At 37.5% G+C, this 21,550-nt stretch overlaps 1 protein-coding gene and 1 pseudogene across 1 annotated transcript in view; one reads left to right on the top strand and one right to left on the bottom strand.

Annotated features, from left to right (window-relative positions):
• The window catches only part of CTNNA3 (catenin alpha 3), a 1,251,491-nt gene that overhangs the window by 618,700 nt on the left and 611,241 nt on the right, over positions 1-21,550 (top strand). The window lies entirely within an intron of this gene.
• Positions 9,679-14,056, bottom strand: LOC102428472 (annotated as a pseudogene).

The raw sequence follows: 21,550 nt of genomic DNA, 5'->3' as shown, positions 1-21,550 counted from the left end.
GCATTAGTCCTCCAAGTATAGGTATAAACTTTGGCCCTTATCACTGATGGGCACCAAAGTAAGATTTCTGATCCTGGAAAATAGTTTTGAAGTATTCATGAAAATTATCTTTTTTATTCTTTCTTTTTACTCTTTCTGCCTGAACTGCTTAGGGTTTGTTATTTTAATTACCTACTCCACACATTTTTGTCACCTCTTTTCCGTATGCCTATGTTTTAGTGGTTTGGACTGTATCAACATAGAGATGTCCATTTCATGAAATGATTTATCTAAAACACTAAGTAGTTACGACCATTCAGAACATTCCAAAATCATATGCATAATCGGTGGAGAATGTGGCCTTCGGAAAAGGCATAGCCTTTCCTTGGGCATATATGTGTATGGAAGGACGTGTTCGGTTCTGTAAGATAAGTTAGAATGGTTTAGTTTTGTTTCCTTACCCAGTTTTAGTTTCTTATGGAACAACAAATTGAAAAGCAATCTACAATATTTTATCACTACTTTGAGAAATCTTTCTATAATATGTCTTTAAATATATGACATAGTATAGTGGTTAAGAGCTTGGATGGTGGAGTCAGACCACCTGTCTTTGGATTCCAATTTTTCAAATTAATGTGATCTTCAATGATATTTATTTCTCTGAGCCTTAGTTTCCCCATTGTTCAAATGGGATTGATAATATATCAACTATCAGGATTGTTGTAGAGAGTAGATGTGTTAATATATAGAAGAGTGTCTTGCACTATAAATGCTATATTTTTAGAAATTATTATTTATATCACATGCTCACTTTAAGCATGAATTCTTTTTAAGTTTTCCTTCTTATTTTTGCTCCTCTTTTCCCCCAAAGCACTCATATAATCAAGTGTCTATTTAGTTTATCATTGAGTATTTCATATTTCTTTATCAGGATGACCTTTTTTCCTATTTTCCATTTTATTAATTTGAAATAACCCAAATTACGCTTGTGAGTGGTATAAGAGGAGGAGTATCCAATCTTTTCTTATGGCTGAGTAGTATTCCATTTGTATCACATCTTCTTTATTCAATCATCTGTCAAAGGACACTTTGTTGTTTCCATGTCTTGGCCACTGTGAATATTGCAGCACTGAACATAGGGGTGCATATATCTTTGCAAATAAATGTTTTCAAAAATGTTAGGTAGTTACCCATAAGAGTGATTTCTGGGTCCTACAGTAACTTTATTCTTAATTTTTTGAGGACCCACCATACTGTTTTTTTACAGTGGCCGTACCAGTTTACATTCCCCCAGCATTGGATCAGGGTTCCTTTTTCTCTACATCCTCTTCAAACTTGCTATTGTTTGTCTTGTTGATAATGGTCAATCTAACAGATTTGAGGTGGTATCTCATTGTAGTTTTGATTTGCATTTCCTTAGTAGCTAGTAAAATTGAGAATATCTTCATATATCTGTTGGCCATTGTATGTCTTTTTGGCAGAAGTTCAGGTCCTCTGCCCAGTTTTTAATTGGATTGTTTGGTGTTGAGTTGTATGAGTTCTTTATAATTTTTGAAATTAACCCCTTGTCAAAGCTGTTGTTTGCAAATATCTTTTTCCATTTAGTTAGTTGTGTTTTTATTTTGTTGTTGGTTTCTTTTGCAGTGCAGAAGCTTTTTAATTTGACATAGTCCCACTCATTTATTTTTGCCTTTATTTCCCTTGCCTTTGGGGTCAAGTTTATAAAATCTTCTCTAAGACCAAGGTCCAAAAATTTAGTGCCTATGATTTTTTCCATGTAAAATTTATTGTTGCAGATCTTATGTTTAGGTCTTTGATCCACTGTAAATTAAGTTTTTTACACGGGACAAACTTTATCCGTGGTCGGCAAACTGCGGCTTGCGAGCCACATGCTGCTCTTTGGCCCCCTGAGTGTGGCTCTTCCTAAGCCTTAGGAGTACCCTAATTAAGTTAATAACAATGTACCTACCTTTATAGTTTAAGTTTAAAAAATTTGGCTCTCAAAAGAAATTTCAATCGTTGTACTGTTGATATTTGGCTCTGTTGACTAATGAGTTTGCCGACCACTGGGCTAGTTCCTTCTTTTGCCTGTGGCTTTCCTATCTTTCCAGCACCATTTATTAAAGAGGCTTTGTTTTTTACATTGTATGTTTTTAACTCCTTTGTCAAAAATATATTTGCTAATATACACATGGTTTTATTTATGGGCTCTCAATTCTGTTACATCGGTCTGTGTGTCTATTTTTATGCCAATATCATGCTGTTTTGATTATTGTCCACTCTAGTATAATTTAAAGTCACGTAGTTTGATACCTCCAGCTTCATTCTTTATTCTCAGAAATACTGCCATTTGTGACAACATCAATGGACTTTGAGTATATCAGGCCAAGCAAAATAACTCAAGTCATAAAAAGCTAAGAACCATATCATTTCACTCATATGTGAGATATAAAATGGAAACTCATAGACACAGAGAATAGTATGGTGGTCATCAGAGAAGAGGATGTGGGGGATGGTAAAGGGGAGCAAATATATGGTGATGGAAGATGATTTCTCTCCAGCTGGTGGGAACACAATGCAATATACCAATCATGTATCATAGAAATGTACACTTGAAACCTATGTAATCTTTTTGTTTGTTTAATTTAATTTAATTTATTTTTAAAATTGTTCACAGTATTACAGATGTCTCCCGTTTTTCCCCCTTTGCTCCTCTCTGCCCACCGCTCTCCCAACCCCAGGCCTTCCTCATACTATTGGCTATGTGCATGGGTTATGAATATATGCATATATGTGAAACCTATATAGTCTCATTAACCAATGTCACCCCAAGAAATGTAATAAAACAGCTATTAAAAGAGAGAAAACACTATTATTCATTGGCAGTAAAACTTTCCCTTTTAAAAATAAATCTTGTTTCATAAAAAAAAAGTAGAGTAGTATCACTTTAAAAATTCAAAAATAGAAAATGAAGACTAAGTGGGAAAGCTGAAAACCTTTCTTGGCACTCAACATACCGGACTTAGTCAATACGGACTTTTTTAGTTGTTCCCACTATACTGATTACTTTGCATTCTCTCTCACTGCGCCTGGTGCCAACACACAGACGTGCATTTATTTTCCTGGAATATAGATATTATAACTCCTTCAGACATTATCTCCTACTGAGATTGATGGACATTTTCGAGGAACTAATTCTTTAGACCTTCAACTGGCATTTTCTGACTGTTCTCTAGGTCCATTGATTCCTCTTAGCAATTTGAGTTTACAGATGAGTATGTAAAAGTGGTGGCTTGAATTTTTTGATAAAAGTAAGCATCTCATAACACCTTTCCTTATGTTTTACAACTACTCATTTGTATTACCAAGAATACAGTTGAAGATTATATTAGAAAAAAGGAGTCATTTAGCTAAAAAGTAAAAAATACCAATCAATACATAATTAAATTTGCTCTTCGAAGAAAGAAGATTTTTAAGGGAATGTTCTATTATTTTCATAAAGTTAATTTCTAACGAATAACCCAATACCAGCTTCAGGTTTGATGATTTGCTGGGAGGCCTCAGAGGGCTCAGGATATTCACTCATGGCTATGACTTATTACCCTGAGAAGATACAAAGCAAAATCATCAAAGGGAAAAAAAATGAAAGGGGTATAATTGGAAGGAAACCGGCTCAAACTGCCAGAAGTCCTCTCCCAGGGGAGTCGCAGGGCACATTTAACTTCTCCAGCATCAAATTGTGACAACGTGTGTTCAATGTTATCTACTAGGGATGCTTGACTGAGCTGAGCCTAGAAGCCCATGGTTTTCGTCGGGAGCCGGCTCTGTAATCACCCTCTGCCTATAACCTGTATCAAAATGCCAGATTCCTAGTAAAAAGCAGGTCTTCAGCATAAACCATATGGTTTGTACAAATGTGTGGGCACAGGGAACTACTTTTCTTAATTAGGGAAAACTTAACATTAGTTTAGGGGGACTGTTTGCCATTCAAGTTCTGAGATTTCAGCCAAAGATCAAGCTTGCAAATAGGCCTTTCTAGGGGTAGCAGTCTCAGGCCTGCTATGCTAACTATATTCTCTGCACAAGCTAAATCCAGCATAGCTCTAAATCCACATATTCTTCTAAAATATTGTTTTAATGACAACCACTATACAACAGGTTAAGGCCTGAAAATAACTGAGGAAAGCAATATAGATTTTATATTACAGAAGTTTAATAAATATTCATCTATTCAGTGCTTTTTGGCAAAAATTGGTGCCATGATCTTCTCCCTTTAACAGTTTATGAAAAGAGTGATCCTTTCACTAGACTTCTCAGAGATTGTACAACAATAACAAAAAGTAAAATAAATAGAATGTATGAACATAAAAAAGCAACTAAGTGTTGTTTGGGATTCAGGACAAAGGATTTGATGTTTATTCTCATTATTAGAGGAGAGTGTCCAGGAGACAGAGTGTCTGCAGAAGTGATACTGAGTAAGGAGAGGGATGAGAGTTTGTAGGGATGATGCTGACATTCACTAATGAGGAGTTTGGGCAGCTGCAGAGACCAGGGCCAAAGTCACACATCACAATGATTCCATAAACAGAAACCAGGGACTTCTTGGGTTGTCTTAACAGGGTTTCAATATCTTAGAAGCCAGTTTAAGAGCTTGTAGTGTATTTATTTTTTTTCCTGCATATTTGGATGAACCACAGAAATAAATCTAAGACACATCTTCCACCTATCTACACAGCTAATTACAGCAGGCAGTAGTTAAGACAAAAATTAAATCAGATACCTAGTGGAGGTTAAAGAATCCACCTTTGCCTGAAAATGTTCAGAAATGTCAGTAGCAAGAGATAAGAAAGAAAAACTATACCTGTTTATCCCTGCTTTAAAAAAATTCTGGCATCTTTGACTTCAGCTGGTTTAGTTAGTTCATTGGTGTCATAAGAAATGTACAATTTTGGGGCCGATTTGATGCAATTATTGTGTAATGCCTGTTATTTTTTCATAGGAGATCTGGGAAGTAGTTAATTCTACTTATTGATTTAAGGGCATGGATTTTGGAATCAAAGAGACCTTAGTTGAAAGCTTAACTTCATTCAGTATGCTAGCATTGTGGTTATTGATGGGCAATACAGCTTCTCTATACCTCATTTTGATTACCTGTAAAATGAGAATTATGCTGGAAATTAAATGACATTAATGAGGAATGCTTATCTATGTTTCAGTACAAACTATCTATTAAATAAATGGTCATTTATTGTTGTTGCTACTATATAGTAGGTGCTATGGATATAGCCCTTACCCTTAAGGACTATATATGGTGAAAGAGACATGTAAATAAACTCTCAAAATGCTTTTGTTAATTGTAAAAGAAACTTTATTGCACAAAATGATTAAATGTCAGTTGTTCCTTTACTTGAAATATTGTTTTACCAAGACATTTTACTTTTTTATTAAAAATTTTTAATGTTGACAATTGCAAGTGTCCCCATTTTTCCGGCACTTTGCCTACCTCCACCTCCCCCGCCTCCCCTTTCTTGGCCTTCACCTAACTATTGTCCCTGCCCATGGGGTACACATATATGTTCTTTAATCCCTTCACCTTCTTTATCCAGTCACACCCAACCCTCCCCTCGGGCACTGGCCAGTCTGTTCCATGCACCCATGCTTCTGGTTCCATTTTGTTCATCAGTTCCTTTTGCTCATTAGATTCCCCATATGAGTGAGGTCATGTGATATTTATCTTTCTCTGACTGGCTCATTTCCATTTCATTTAGCATAGTACTCTCCAAGTCCCCCCATGCTGTTGCAAATGGTGAAAGTTTCTTCTTTTTTTTGACATGCAGTATAAAAGTGGAAATGAGGCACCGAATTGAACAGAAGTGGAAGATATTATTTTGCCTTCCCAAAGCCTTTCCTAAGAGAATAGGAAAGGCTTTGGAGAGGAAGTGGACTCACTGCAGCCTTACAATTTACAAGTGGATGTTTTATAGGTGAAGAGAGGGAAGGAACATTCCAAGCAGAGTTCATGCACAAATGTATGTTTAGGGAATTATAAGTAGTTGATATTGGTGGGTTGTACAATATGAAAGTTAGAGGCAGGAAAAGAGACTGAAGTGGAAAGCCAGAACCAAACCAAAATAAAGTAATAATATCCCACTTGGGAAAAAAAATGAATTTTTTGAATGAGGTATATTTGAATTAAACGTGGAAATGTGACATCTTACAGTAGTTTGATGTATTTTGAAAAATACATTCACTAGTGTAATTTACACTCCTAACAAGATGTAGAATAGAGATATAGAATATTTACAAAATGCCATTACGTTCATCCAGCTCCCTAGAAGACACATTCCCTCAAGCTCAGATTTCTTTTGCCAAAGATTAGTACTGCCCAGTTTAGAATTTCATATACATGACTTTTGTAAGGCTACTTTTACTCAGCAAACAATTTTTGAGATGCTTACATCAATAGTTTGAACCTATTTAATTACCGAGTAGCATTCCTTTGAGTCAATATACTACAAATTTACCCATTTTCACCTGGCTGGTGTGGCTCAGTGGTGGAGTGCCGACCTAGGAACCAGGAGGTCATGGTTCAATTCCTGGTCAGGGCACGTGCCCAGGTTGCAGGCTTGATCCCCAGTTGGGGGGGCGTTTGGTGCAGAAGCCGATCAACGATCCTCTCTCAGCACTGATGTTTCTATCCCTCTCTCCCTCTCCCTTCCTCTCTCTCTGAAATCAATAAAAACACATTTAAAAAATTTATCCATCTTCATGTTGATGAACATTTGAATTGTTTCCAGTTTGGGACTATTACGAATAGAATGACTGAATATTTCTGTACAATTTTTTGTTGATATATATTTTCATTTCTTTAAGGTATACACTGAGGGGGATTGTTTGATCATAGATATATATTTAATGTCAAAAGAAGTTGCCAAATCTTTTTTCAAAGAGACGGTACCATTTTACACTGCCACCAGCAATGCAAGAGAGTTCCAAATTATTCCACATATTTCCAGCATTAGGTATTATGATTTTAGACATTTTAGTGGCTGTAGAAATAGTGTTCAGTTCCATAATGTTTTTAGTATAGAGTAATTTTTCATGTGTTTATTAGTCATTTGTATATTTTCTTTTATGAAGTGTCTGTTCAAAAACATTTCCCCCATTTTTATTGTTTATATTTGTCCTCTTATTATTGTGTTGGAGTTATATATTCTTTACACAAATCCTGTGTTAGATGTATGTATTGGGAATATTCTCTTCCAATTTGTGGCATTCCCCTTCATATTCTTAAGTGTCTTTTTATGAGCAGTCTAATTTGTCATATTTTTTATAGTTACTAGTTTCTGTATCGTGTCTAAGAAATCTTGAAGATTGTGAATATGTTATATTATGTTTTCTTCAAGAAGCTTCCTGCTTCTAATTTATTAGCCACTTCAAATTAATTGTTGTGCTTGGTATAAGAACAGAATTGAGGTTCATTTTTCAAAATACTGTTATCTAGCTGTTCCAGAACCTTTTGCTGGGCTTACTTTTTCTCACTGATTGCTCTAGGCTTTGTAAACATATATGAACCCTATTAATATGGGTATATTCTGGACTCTCTTTTCTGTTTTATTTATTTACATGTCTGCCCTTTTGCATATTTTCTTGATTACTGTAGCTTTATAAGAAGTCTTTAAACCAAGTGCTCTTATTATTCCAAGTTTGTTCTTTTTTTGAGAGTGTGTTACCTATTCTAGATTCTCTGCATTTTCATACAAATTTTAGAATCAGCTTAACAATTTTTACAATGAAAGCCTGCTAAGATTTTGATTATATTAAAGTTATAGGTAAAATTTGGGTGATTTGACAATGTAGCTGTGTTCACTTTTCCAATATATATGTAAGTTATTGGTATCCATTTACTTAAGACTTCCTTAGTTTGTCTTGGAAATATTTCATAGTTTGCAGTGCAAAGTTGTATTTATTTATTTTTGTTAAATTTATCCTTGAGTGTTTTATGACATTTGATATTTCAAATGGTATCATTCTCCAAATTCTATTTTTCATATCTTCCTTGCTGGTAAATACACATATAATTGTGTGTTTTTTGTTTGTTTTGTTTTACATATCTCGTAGCCTATGATCTGATTAAACTTACTACCTCTAATATTTCAATAATGAATATCTTGTGATTTTTGTGTGTACATACTCATGTCTGTGAATCATGTTTTCTGAGACAGTTTTTCTTATTTCTTTATATTTAATATTTCTCTTATATTTTTTTTCTTGCCTCATTGCATTGGCTAGGACCTCCAGCATAATGTTGAATAAAGGTATGGAGAATGGACATTCTTGTCTTAATTACAACCTTAAAAAAACACATTTCATATTAGGTATAGACTTATCTTTGGTTGAGAAAATTCACTTCTATTCCTAGTTTGCAGAGATATTTTTTTCATAAATGGGTGTTGAATTTTCTCAAATGCTTTTTTCTACATATATTTAAATGATCATATGCTTATTTGCCTTTATTCTGTTAATGTAATGAGTGGTATTGATTTCTGAATATTAAACAAACCTTGCATTTCTGAAATAAGGCTTAGCTGGTTGAGATGACTTATTCTTTTTATATAGTAATGAATATAATTTGCTAATATTTTGTTAATTTGTTATTCATTTTCATTAAAGTATTAATCATAGCCATTTTGAAGTTCTAGTCTGTTAATCCCATTATCTGGAACTTCTCTGAATCTATTGCTATGGGTTCTTTTAGTTTTTAGCATTCACCTTTTCCTGATTCTTCACATGCCTACTTAATTTTTATTGTAAGCTAAACTTTGTGGATCATGTGTTTCAGAGGCTCCAGATTATTTTAATTTTCCCTTAAGAATGTTGAGTTTTAGATTGACAGTGAGTTAAATCATTGGCAGATCATTTTTATTCTATCAAACTATTTGCATATAGTCGCTCTGATTGGCTGGTGGGCGTGGCTTAAGGTGTAACAAAATTACGGTCAATTTGCATGTTTGTCTTTTATTAGTGTAGATATATATATCCCATGTTCAAAGGCTGTTAAATTGCGTTGTTTACCCATATTTTCAGAAAAACATCACTTCTACTGTCATGGTAAACAACCTGCTTCCCCATTTATAATGGTCTGGTCCTCTAGCAACTTCAGCGGGAAATTATAGCTAATTTGCCTACAAACATCAGGTGGTCATAATAATCTGGCGACTCAGTGTATATCAAAGGCCAATCTAGGTCATAGCTGAACAAATCTATAGTAATTTACAAGGACTCTAATACTTGTTTTGTTGATATGATAAGATTCAGGGAGTATTAAATGAGGTGACAGATATGAAATTATGTAAATAATTATGTAAATTTTTAGTTTAGCTTATTTTCCGTATTCCATGAGCTTAAGTCAATTTGTAGACTGAAGAAAGTATCAACCCAGTGAGACCCTGCCCCATCTCTCCAAAATGAGCAGAAATAAATAACCTGAGGCCGAGAGCAAAGACAATAATAGACACTTTAGAAACAGCAAGCCCTACACTTTTGATTTGGTTTTCCTTTTTTTAAAAAATTGTCCTTTAAAAACAGGAAACACACACACACACACACACACACACACACACACACACACACACACACCCCTATTGCCAGGTCAATATGTGTTATTGCATTTATACCAAATTCAAGGTTACAATGGCACTATACTCTCCCAGCATTACCCAGGGGAAAAGGTTATTAAGAGGAACAAATAAAGGGAAATTGAATGGTTATGGGTTCAACTGCTGGAAAGCACTTAAAGGTTTCCTTTATTTTGCTATTTATTCATGCACAATGTCTTTAGTATTTAAATGTGCTTCTTTTTATTGCTGAATCCATTGAGGCAGTGAACAGTATCTTTTTGAGCTGCTTGTGTAGTGTAAATGTCGGATTGCCATCCTGGGAACCACAATTTAATCACCACATAGGTATCATTTAGCTGAAGACATTTTGCCTTACAACACTTACCATACAAGTGTTAGGGTGATGTATTTAAATTATTTTCCAGCTTCAAGAAATATGCTTCCTCTGGGGTGGGACTTTGGTTGGGTCTGAGGAATTGGGAATAAGCACAGAGAATAAAGAAAGAAAACAGCTACTTTGGTGGTCAACAAGTTGACATTCTTGACCTTGCTCTTCAGTAGAAAATAACATATTTACAGGCTCTTCACTATTTCCAGTTTTGTTTTTCCTTGAAATTGTGTCAATAGACTTTAAACACATAGAATAGTTATTATTTGTTTGTTTCTAGACTGTTTGTAAAAAAGAAAAGAATAATAATGAAGGATTATAAAAAGGATAACAATGAAAAACCTAGATAGCTCAGAACATTTGTGGACTTGGGGAAAGAACTGACACTGTTGGGGAGTGATGGATAGATCATCCTGTTGAGAACAGTTTTACTTTGTCTCATGGCACAAAGCCTCAGAAACCTTGTGCCATTCATTCATTCATTCATTCATTCATTCCTTGTTAATATTTACTTGGTCTTTCTGGCTACTATGTTTTAAAAATCCTTAACACTTGATTTTCATCTATGACATTTTCCATCATTTTCCATATTCATTCAAGGAAAGGATGGTTGTTGTTTAAGGCCTAAAGTTTTATTCATTTGATTGGAGTCTAGTGGGATCTTTTCAAAATTTCTGTTCTCTTATCATGCTATTTCTGTGCCCTTTTTATCCACTCCCTAATTTTGCTCTAACTAGGTTCTTTATAATCTACTTCTGGCAGGTAATTTGATCTTAAATGCTTAGTATTAAAATGTACTAGTTTGCAATTCAATGGATGTCTCAACCGAAGGTGAGTGGGAACTTTGATCTTTAGTGACTCACTATTTAAAATTTGCTTGTGTATTACTGTATTTGTGGCTAATGTCTCATGTGAGAACTAACTTGATATAGCTAAAGTAGGGGGAAAGGTGAGGAATGTGATCCCAGTACAGGGAATAAACGGAAGTGCTTTTTTATGTAGTTTCAGAAATATTTACTATACTGACATTTCAACAGAGCAGATGCCATGAGCCTATTTAACGGGCATCTAAATAACAGCTCGAGTTCACAGGATATTACAATAAAAATGTTAAAGTAATGATACACATTTAAAATATGTAGTATATAGTATAATGTAGATAGTATGTACCCTACCACTTATAAAAATTTAATGAATCTCTTTTCTCTTCTTCTTCAAAATGTGATACTAGTGTTCTACCTCAGAGTGGCTACTAAAGTAGATAAAGCACCTAGAGAGAATAGCACAGTTCCTGGTTTAAAATTGATGTGGATAATTAGGTAATTTTTAATTGGACACATTTGTTTTAAGCTAAAAGTCCCCATAAGAAAATTTCTTGGTAGGAATTTCAGAATATAAAAATACTATACCTCTGGATTACCATTTGGCATCCAACATTGGTAGATTATGAACCTAACTCTCATATCAGCTCTGTCATTAACCAGCTGTTGAATTTTGGTGAGTTTCTGACTCAGTTTCCAGATTTATAAAAATGAAGTAATTTCTGTACATTTTACTGTGATTCTTTTGTTTTCTATATTCTGTTGGTCAATGAAAAGCAGTAGTTGAAAACCTTTTAACACCCCTGTGAACCTCTAGTAAAAATAATAACCTAAGTAGAATGGCTTTTAGGCAGACTGCTGCCTAGACTTGGGTAGGTAGGTGGTCTTTAGAAGTTTGTTCTAGATACTACAAGTACTCCTGGTAATATCGCCCATGGTGGGGAGCCTCTAAATCGTGTGAAGCAGCTTCAGAAGGGAGGATAGAAGGGAGAGACAGAACTGTTGAAAATATAATGCTCTAATGTACATAGTCAAGGATTATAACAAATTCCCAAAGTCTCTCCATATATCACTGAGAACTGCATTATTAAAACTATAAATGTGTAGTGATATCAACTATTTGGCATTAAAAACAGACCTTGCTGTATAAACTTATGGTTTGTCACTTTTATATCTTTATGAGAATAACAGTGTAAAGATCTCCAATTGGCCCTTTAGCCTAGAACTCCTAAATACTCACCACATGGTCAAGGTTGACCTGAATGAACAGCTGTGGAGCCCAGGCACTCCCCCCCCGCCCCCCCCGCCCCCGGCCCCACTGCTGTCATTTTGAAAAGAATCAAGATTCAGCACCTAGTGGGCCCTCCACCCTCAATGCTATGAGTTTGTGGGTCTCCAGAAACATCAACTGCACGTTGTGTAAGTCTATGGGCAAGTTTGAATATTGAGATCTAGTTGGAAAAAGTAGCAGCCAATACAACATAAGCTGGAATCATTAGAAAAGCTAAAGTAAGGTTTTTGTTTTTTTAAATGCTTCCAGTTCAAGTCAAAATTAAGGTGTCTGTTAAGTCTCACAAGCTTTCAAAGCTGTGGATATTTTGCTGGTTTTGGGGGAAGGGGAGAAGAATCTATAATAAGCATGTTCCTTGGAGAAAAATATCATGGTTAAGTTTATGAGCTGTTAAGTTAGTTTAAATTTTAATGATACAGAATATTCATCTTGCTTCTGTTCTGGGGCTCCACTGGACATACATAGAATTCTTGAGAATTATCAATGATATCATAAATCATTTGAGATTTGATGGCGGCTGCACAATCATTGTTCCTAATCCAGGACCAAGTTCATGAGTAGATGCTGAAGCAGGGAAGTGTGTGGTACCAGGAGTTGTTTCTGGCCTGCACTTTGTACTCCAGGACCAAGGGGTGCTCTCTGAGGGCAAACCCCCAGCAGGTCGTCACAGATGATCAGCTCTGTGACCCCCGCAGAGCCAACCATCAAAAATGCGCAGCATCAAAAACCACCCCAACCTTGGACACGTTGACTTGGGTAGGAGGTTTGAGGACATGCCACAAACCAGCACAGCTCCCTTGACGTCAGGGATAAAGTCAACTCCACACCTTACACAGTCTCATTGGCACAGTAATACACATAGGAGGGGTCTGGCCTGAGGGTCCAGGTGCTTGGGTCTAGAATTTTTGTATAACTCCCAAGTTTAGGGTGGATGATATTCACAGTCCCAAACTTCTTGGCTTCTTCTGAGGCTTTAGCTCAGCGGTTCTCAACCTGTGGGTCGCGACCCCTTTGTCGGTCGAAGGACCCTTTCACAGAGGTCGCCTAAGACCATCCTGCATATCAGATATTTACATTATGATTTATAACATTAGCAACATTGAAGAGGAAACTTGTCTTGCAAGGCTTGTCAGGCCATAAAAACTGAACAATGCACTGCCCTGGGAGGGGGTGGGGAGGTCGTTATCTCTGGCCCCAGGACAGATCATCTGATAAGACCTGGGAACCCCCAATACCTGGGGGTCTTCCTGTAAACCCACAAGGGGGGGAACCATATCTGCAAGACAAAGACCCCAGAAGATTATAAAAAGAGAAGCCTCTGTATGTTACTTCACTCTGATTTGGAAATTATTTCCCAGAGTCCACTAGTCACTAGTGTTAATAAATGGGTTCCTCCCTCTCTCTAGGAAGCGTGCTTGGTATTTCTTTGCTCTTCTGTAACAACATCACAGTTATGAAGTAGCAACGAAAATAATTTTATGGTTGGGTCACAACATGAGGAACTGTATTTAAAGGGCCAGAAGGTTGAGAACCACTGCTTTAGCTGACCAAGCTCCGGTCACCACATAGTCCACCCATCTTCCTGCTTTCAGTCAATCAGGACAACACTGAACTGAGCCAGACCACCTCCTTGCACAAAAATCTCCTTGAGGTGGTTGTCCAGAAGGGCCAATTCCAGCACAAGATTCTCTGTGATTTTAAGAATCTTAGCAAAATCTGATGACCTGTGGCTCATTTAAAAAAACATAGTCTAATAATTCTTTTTGTATCTCTAACAACACCAGGCGGTAGCCTGGTGGGCCAGTTGGAAATTGACCACTTGTCTTGAGGCGTCCTTGATGCTGCAGGCACTGCTGCCGCCAGTCAGAGGGAGAGAACTGAGCACTGGGCTGAGGGCTGTGGGCTTTGGGCTGTGGGCTGTGGGCTGTGGGCTGTAGGCTGCGCGAGTCTCTGCCATGTGTTTCTTAAAAACTTAAAATTATGCTTTATATGAATTATTGACGCTGGGTCACAAATGGAAAATAATGAAATGTGAGGAATATTAGTAGCCACTATGGCAATAATAATTCTTGTGAATGATTGTTGATTTCAAATACCATTTTTAGTGCAGACCAAATGTAAATTACCCACCTTCAGACAAAATAATTCCTTTACGTAGGAATTATTTGTACATAGATACCTATTTAAAGAAAATATGGCTTTTAAAATTAGCATTTGGTAAACTAAAGCTACACAGGCAGCTGGTGAAATAGATTTAATAGGTAAATGTGTCATCATAATTTATATTTGTTAAGTACAATGTAACCAGTTTAAAATTTATTTTACAAAAGAGTCCTTCAGAAGTTTTGCCATCTTCCCAGTGAATTCTTATATATTTCATAGTTTTTCCAAGATAAACAGGTACCAGGTGATAGTGGATGAGTGTAACATGTAACCCATTCATCTAGGGCAGTGATCGGCAAACTCATTAGTCAACAGAGCCAAATATCAACAGTACAACGATTGAAATTTCTTTTGAGAGCCAAATTTTTTAAACTTAAACTATATAGGTAGGTACGTTGTTATTAACTTAATTAGGGTACTCCTAAGGCTTAGGAAGAGCCACACTCAAGGGGCCAAAGAGCCACATGTGACTCGGAGCCGCAGTTTGCCGACCACGGATCTAGGGTAAGGGTTTACTGCTTGAGTAAGAATTACTGCTTGCACTGGCAAAAAAATAAAAAATAAAAAAAAATCTTGATTGTAATAAGGTCCATTCAGTCCCAATATTCTCATAAATATACAGTGTCCTAATAACTATGAGTCATTAATTCATTAACATATTCAATAGTCATTATTGCAGTTTGTAAGTGTCAGGCATATACTAAGTGCTGGGGAGAGTGTGGTGAACAAAACTGACTCTGTCCTGCCCTAGGTGGTTTGGTTCAGTGGATAGAGCCTTGGCCCTCAGATGAAAGGGTCCCAGGTTCCATTCTGGTCAAGGGCATGTACCTCAGTTGCAGCCTGGATCCCTGGCCCTGGTCAGGGCAAGTGCAGGAGGCACCCAACTAATCAATGTGTCTCTCTCACATTGATGTTTCTCTCTGTCTCTCCCCCTCTCTCCCACTCTCTCTAAAAATCAATGGAAAAATATCCTCCTCAGGTGAGAACTAACAACAACAAAAAGTGACTTCGTCCTTTACCCTCCTAGAATTTCTAGTCTATTCGTTAGGGAAGATCTACATTCATCAGTTAATCGCAAAAAGGAATTTATACTTATTAGCTGCAATAAGCATTGTGAGTGCTATGAGTATGGGAAGGTTCCTTGGCAGAAGCATCATCATTGGAAATAAAATGATCAGAATGAGGAGGAAATAACCAGGGTAAGACTATAGGGACTGGGGAATAGGAAGAGAATTTTGAGTTGAGATATCAACATAAACAGAACCCCCTGAAGGGGAGGGAATGGCATGTTTAAGAATCAGGAAAGGTTTAAAGGTTGGAGCACCAATAGTTACAAGGGAGCCTGAGATGGAGCTGGAGGCATGGTTAAGGCAGAGGCCAAATCATGGCCTTAACATATAAGATCTTTGGGAGCTTTAAGGATGTAAGGGCTTGAGTCCTGTTAAAATCTTTCAAAGGGAAAACATTGATGGGTTTTAAAGAGGGGCTCCTTGTTGATGTTGTTGTTAATCCTCACTCAATAGTATTTTTCCATTAATTTTTTTAGACAGAGTGGAAGGGAGGGAGAGAGAAACATCAATGTGAGAGAGACACATTGGTTGCCTCATGTACGTAGGAGCCGGGGATCTAGTCTGCAACTGAAGTACATGCCCTTGACCAGAATCGTACTCAGGGCCCTTCAGTCCATGGACCGATGCTCTATCCACTGAGCCAAACTGGCTAGGGCTCTAGTGGCTCATTCATATTAAACTCAAGTTCCTCTGTACCAAGAATCCAAAGAAATTAACTTACATTCTGTATAAGACTGTGCCTCTTCTATTATTGTCTGATAGTCCTCTTTTGTGTCTGACACTGCTCTTGTCCTACATTTTTTTGGCTGGGATATTGTGTTTTTTTTTGTTTTGTTTTGTTTTTGTACATGGGTTCTTTTTATTTAATATCTGCTAATCTAATAATTTAAAGAGCATTTTGTTTCTTTTTGTGACTCTACCAGTTTATTTTTAATTAAATTTCTTGGCATAAAACGTTGTTTAATAACATTCTATAAGTTGTAGGTGTACAACTTTATATCATCTGTATATTTCATTGTGTTCATTCACTACCCAAAGTCTAGTTTTTTATCATTGTACTAGAGGCCCCGTGCACGAAATAGTGCATGGGTGGGGTTCCTCCACCTGGCCGGTGATCGGGGCCGATCGGGGCCCTCTCGCCCAGTCCCGAGGGAGGTTGGCCACCTGGGGAGGGACCGTAGGAGGGCTCCAGGGCATGTCCAACCTTGTCTCACCCAGACCCTATCAGCTGGACCCCAGCAGCAAGCTAACCTACCAGTCGGAGTGTCTGCCCCCTGATGGTCAGTGCATGTCATAGCAACTGGTCACCCCGTCGACTGTCTGCCCCCTGATGGTCAGTGCATGTCATAGTGAGCGGTTGAGCGGCTTTAGCATATCATTAGCATGTTACGCTTTGATTGGTTGAACTGGTCGACCGGACACTTAGCATATTAGGCTTTTATTATATAGGATGTTTGACTCCCTTTAACCTCTTCATCCTCTCCTCACATCCCTTCCCATGTGGTGTGTTGGTATCTGTGAATTCATTTTGCTTGTTCATTTGTTACTTTTTGTTTTATATCCCACCTGAGTGAAGTCATGTGGCACTTGCCCTTTTCCATCTGACTTATTTCACTTAGCATCATACTCTCAAGATCCATCCATGTTGGATTACTCAGTCACAAATGGCTGAGTAATGTTCATTGTATATATGTACCACATGTTCTTTATCTAACATTGATCAAAGAACACGTAGGTTGTTTCATGTCTTGGCCATTGTGAATAATGCTGCAGTGAACATAGGGCTACATATATCTTCTTGAATAAATATTTTCACATTTTTCAGGTAGATAAGCCAGAAAAGGGATTATTGCACCATGTGGTAGCTCTATACTATTTTTTCACAGAAACTGTACCAATTTACATTCCCACCAGCAGTGTATAAGGGTTGTGTTTTCTCTATATCCTCTCCAACACTTATTATTTCCTGTCTTATTGACAATATCCATTCTAACAGGTGTGAGATGGTATCTCAGTGTGGTTTTGATTCTCGTTTTCCTTATAGCTAGGGAAGTAGAACATATTTTCATATATCTATTGGCCATCTGTATGTCTTGGGAAAAGTAGCTGTTCAGATCCTCTACCTATTTTTTAATTGGATAGTTTGTTTTTCTGTTGTTGGGTTGTATGTGTTCTGTATATATTTTGATATTATCCCTTTATCAGAGGTATTGTTTGTGACAAAACAGTACTTATTTAATAGGGTCTGTGAGAGAATTCAATAAAATAATGTCTATAGATCTAGTGCTTGGTACATTTTAAGTAAACTATTAACATTTGATATTATTGCTGTTATGTTATTGCTATTCTTTAGCCTTTGCTTCTCCTCCACATGGTCTGAAAAACTTGGCCATGGTTTTACATATTAATTCAGAATTAATATTGTCTTAGTTCTTTTTTTTTAAATTGACTTTTAGAGAGAGAGGAAGGGAGAAGGAAAGAGACATCAGTATGAGAGAGAAACAATGATGGGCTGCCTCCAGTCTGCCCCCTTACCGGTGATTTAGACTGCAACCCAGGCATGCGTCCTAAACAGGAATCAAATCAGCAAACTTTTGGTATACCAGATGATGCCCAACCTACTGGCAGGGCATCTATTAGCTTTTTTTTCCTCTTTAACCTGAGTATTTCTGGCCTGTAGGGTCAAGGAGGTGGGGATAGGGAACAATTTTTTGAGTAGAGAAATTTCCTAATTGAGGCATAATGCTTATCTTATAAAGAGTTACAGGTCTATCTTTTCCTTTCATCTCTCCAGTGGCACATGTCTGTGATCTAACATGCAGCACCCTGCCCCTACCAGAGGACTGATTACGTATATCTGCTTCCATAATGATAGGCACTGGCTCCCCCCCTGCTGACTCTGACATGCTCCCTGGCCCATGCTGAAGTGCTGGTGCTCATGCATTTCTTGTCCAATATTTTGAATAGCACTGCCCTACTCCCACCCACATTACTATTTAACTACTTCATGCACAATATAACCTATATCAACATTAAAAAATTCTCCACTTAATTACAGTATCAAGAACCCACAGGAATCAGTATCTTCTATTCCTCCACAATTCATTATAAAAAGTAAAGTTTTTCTTCAATGGATTGTATGTTTACATTGATTTAGCAGGGGGAATAGTAAATTTTCATGAATTTGGAAGCCACTGATTTTGACTTTAGTTTCTTTCTCTAAGAACAAATGTTTAATAAACATATTAATAGAACAAAAAAGATGTTTTACTTCTAGAATGGTAGAAGAAAAATGTTTTTTTCATATACTTGTAACAAGCAGCCCACTTGTTATTTATAAATTATCACACTTAATTAAAAATGTGTTTATCACACATGATTCTTACCTATTTAATAAAGGGCCTAAAAATCCTTTAATTCACAGCCCAGCTTCAACAGTAGCTATCTCAATTATCATGGGTCCACAAACTTCCATATCTTTCAATAGTTATTTGATGTAGATTCGCACAAAATTGACTGACACCTCCCTATAATCAGGTACGAGAAAGTCAAGTTTCATTTTTTAAATATTTAGATGAGTGTGAATGAGCGACTCATGTAAATCATTTGAGCTCATTCCTTTAGTGCTTGCTGGTGTGGTTGTTTGGACGCAAGCCTTGTGCTTCTCCGTATGTTTTGTTAACCTCTAAAGTTCTGACTGCATAAGGTTAAATCTGTATCTCATGCCCCATGGTTTCCAGCGAGTTCATTTAGCTCTGTTTCCTTCAGGCTGATGGAAGGAGGAGTTAATATCCTCATCCTTCTAACAGCAGGCATTGGAAAGGATCATCATGCCCATCTCTCACGTTACTAACTCTCTAAGCCAGACTGCAAGAAATATTACAGGCCACAGATAGTTTCGTTTTCAATTCCGACACCCATTATTTGACATTTACAGGCCATTTCTAATTCTGCATCCAAAATTTATGGTTGGTTCTGCCGATGATCATCAAAACAATCTCCCGCAACTTGGCTGCGCTTCACCACGAGCTTTGCGCTGCTTTATCAGTCTTCCCTGACGTCTAGGACTGATATATAGCACCACGTCCAAATCACCCCAGTCCAGAGAGCCGGGGTTTATTACTCCCTAGATGCCCGTCTCACCTACTGCATAGGCCAGTTTGCACAGGCTCAGTGAGAGGGAATGTTGACCCTTGGGAAAGAGGGCAGAGGTCATTAAATAAAAACTTAGCATTTGAGACTCTGAACCCATCTAAGCCAAACTAGATGGTATCATTTCATTAAGCTAAGTTTACTGAGTTTTGTTCAGTGTTAAATAATAATGAAGTAAAGGTGTTATCTGGTCTCCCTTGCAAATTGAAGTTGTAGAGTGGAGTATAGCTCTAGCCAGTTTGGCTCAGTGGATAGAGCATCGGCCTATAAACTGAAAGGTCCTGAATTTGATTCAGGTCAAGGGCATGTACCTTGGTTGCAGGCTCGATCCTGGACCCAGGTCGGGGTGCGTGTGGGAGGCAACCAATCGATGTATCTCTCTCATCCATGTTTCTCTGTCTCTCCTCCTCCCTTCCATTCTCTCTCTTAAAAAAAAAAGAGAGTGGAGTATAATCTCCTAAAGAGACAGTAAAATAGTGGCAGGAACTGCTTCAGATTCAGAGGCACATTTCAAATGGTTATTTTATCGTTTCCCTTTTGAATACAGAGTACTTAGTTTGCCTGTCAGATACCTGCGTGTTTTCTAGGCTCTGTCTCATAGCATTAATTAGAGCTACTGAAGGACCGTAGAAATCTCTGCATTGATTGTCTGTAGAAGAATGACTCACTAAATCTGCATTTTTGAAAGGAGGTGGTAGCTCATGCATCTATTAACCATAGACCAGATGATCATTTATTTTAAGTCTTGCTCATTGGGCTGAGGATGAGAATATCTTTTGCCACCAGTGCCTACCTGCTTTTGTGCTTTTGTTGTGGCCTGTCACTTGCCCCTCCTCACTTCCAGGGAAACTAAAACCAACAAAAGTCGACAAGGGGGCTGGGCTTGGTCATAAACAGGCTTCCTATTTCTTCCTCCTTAAATTGAAGACTGTTCAGTGCTTCCCTGAGACTTCACCTTCTGCCATGAAGCAGCAACAGGGCAGAGAGAAAAATAGAGGAAAACCCACAAGTGACAGGGCTGTGAATGAGTCCGCCCCACTTTTTGTCTAACTTCCCTCACCGGGTAAGTTGCTCAGGACCAACAACTGGAAATATTCCTCCTGTAGTGTTTCCTTCTGGGAAGTGAAATAAAAAATGTCCTTCATGTAGGGAAATATAACCAGATGGCAATAAGTACTCCCAACTCCAGTTGGTACGTGGAGATCAGATCTGGAAGGGACCCCAAGAGGTGTGTCTGTTCCTGTACCCCATTTTACAGAAGAGAGAACTGAGCTCCATAGATTCAATGTGATTTTCCCGATTCATACATCCAGTAAGTGAAAATGTTAAGACTTAGACCCTGTCCTCTGAACCACTTAATAGATTTTTTTTCCCTCCACATCAGTATTCTGAATGAAAAAATAAACTTAAAAAGATATATTTGTAATTAGTCTTAGAACGATTGCTTTAAATAGAGGAGGGTTTTCTTTAAAGTTGCATTGTGAATTTTAAATTTGTGTCATTCTAGGTGAGTTTGAGACAACACTCTGAAGCTGGTTCAGTGCCCTTAGGTTTTCTCCCTTGTGCTGCCCTCTTTTTCCCTTGACTGACTCAAGCACTGTCCTCTGGCGTGCTGTGACTTGTCAATATTCTACATTTTCCCAAATGAATCTCCTTCTTCCTACTCTCCTTTCCCAACAACAAATAGCCAACATATGTAAATAAGGACTGTAGCTCAGTGGTTGAGCTTGGACCTATGAACCAGGAGATCACTGGTTCGATTCCCAGACAGGGCACATGCCCGGGTTACAGGCCCAATTCCCAGTGTGGGAGTTGCAGGAGGCAGCCAATCAATGATTCTCTCTCATCATTGATGTTTCTATCTGTCTCTCCTTTTCCCTTCCTCTCTGAAATCAATAAAACTATTTTTTTAAAAAAATAGGATATTCAAAAAGAAGGTAAAATAAAGCAATTATACTTTTAGCTCCTACTGTCCCTTTTATACGGTGGGCTAAATTCTTTCCCTCATCCTGGATGAAAAGGCATGCAGTCACAGAACTTTTCCAGGCATCTTAGGTCTTTTGCGT

The sequence above is a fragment of the Myotis lucifugus genome, unplaced genomic scaffold (assembly GCF_000147115.1).
Source record: "Myotis lucifugus unplaced genomic scaffold, Myoluc2.0 scaffold_62, whole genome shotgun sequence".
NCBI classification, from domain to species: domain Eukaryota; kingdom Metazoa; phylum Chordata; class Mammalia; order Chiroptera; family Vespertilionidae; genus Myotis; species Myotis lucifugus.
The sequence above is the reverse complement of the archived record's forward strand: the minus strand, read 5'-3'. Positions and strand labels throughout refer to the sequence as shown.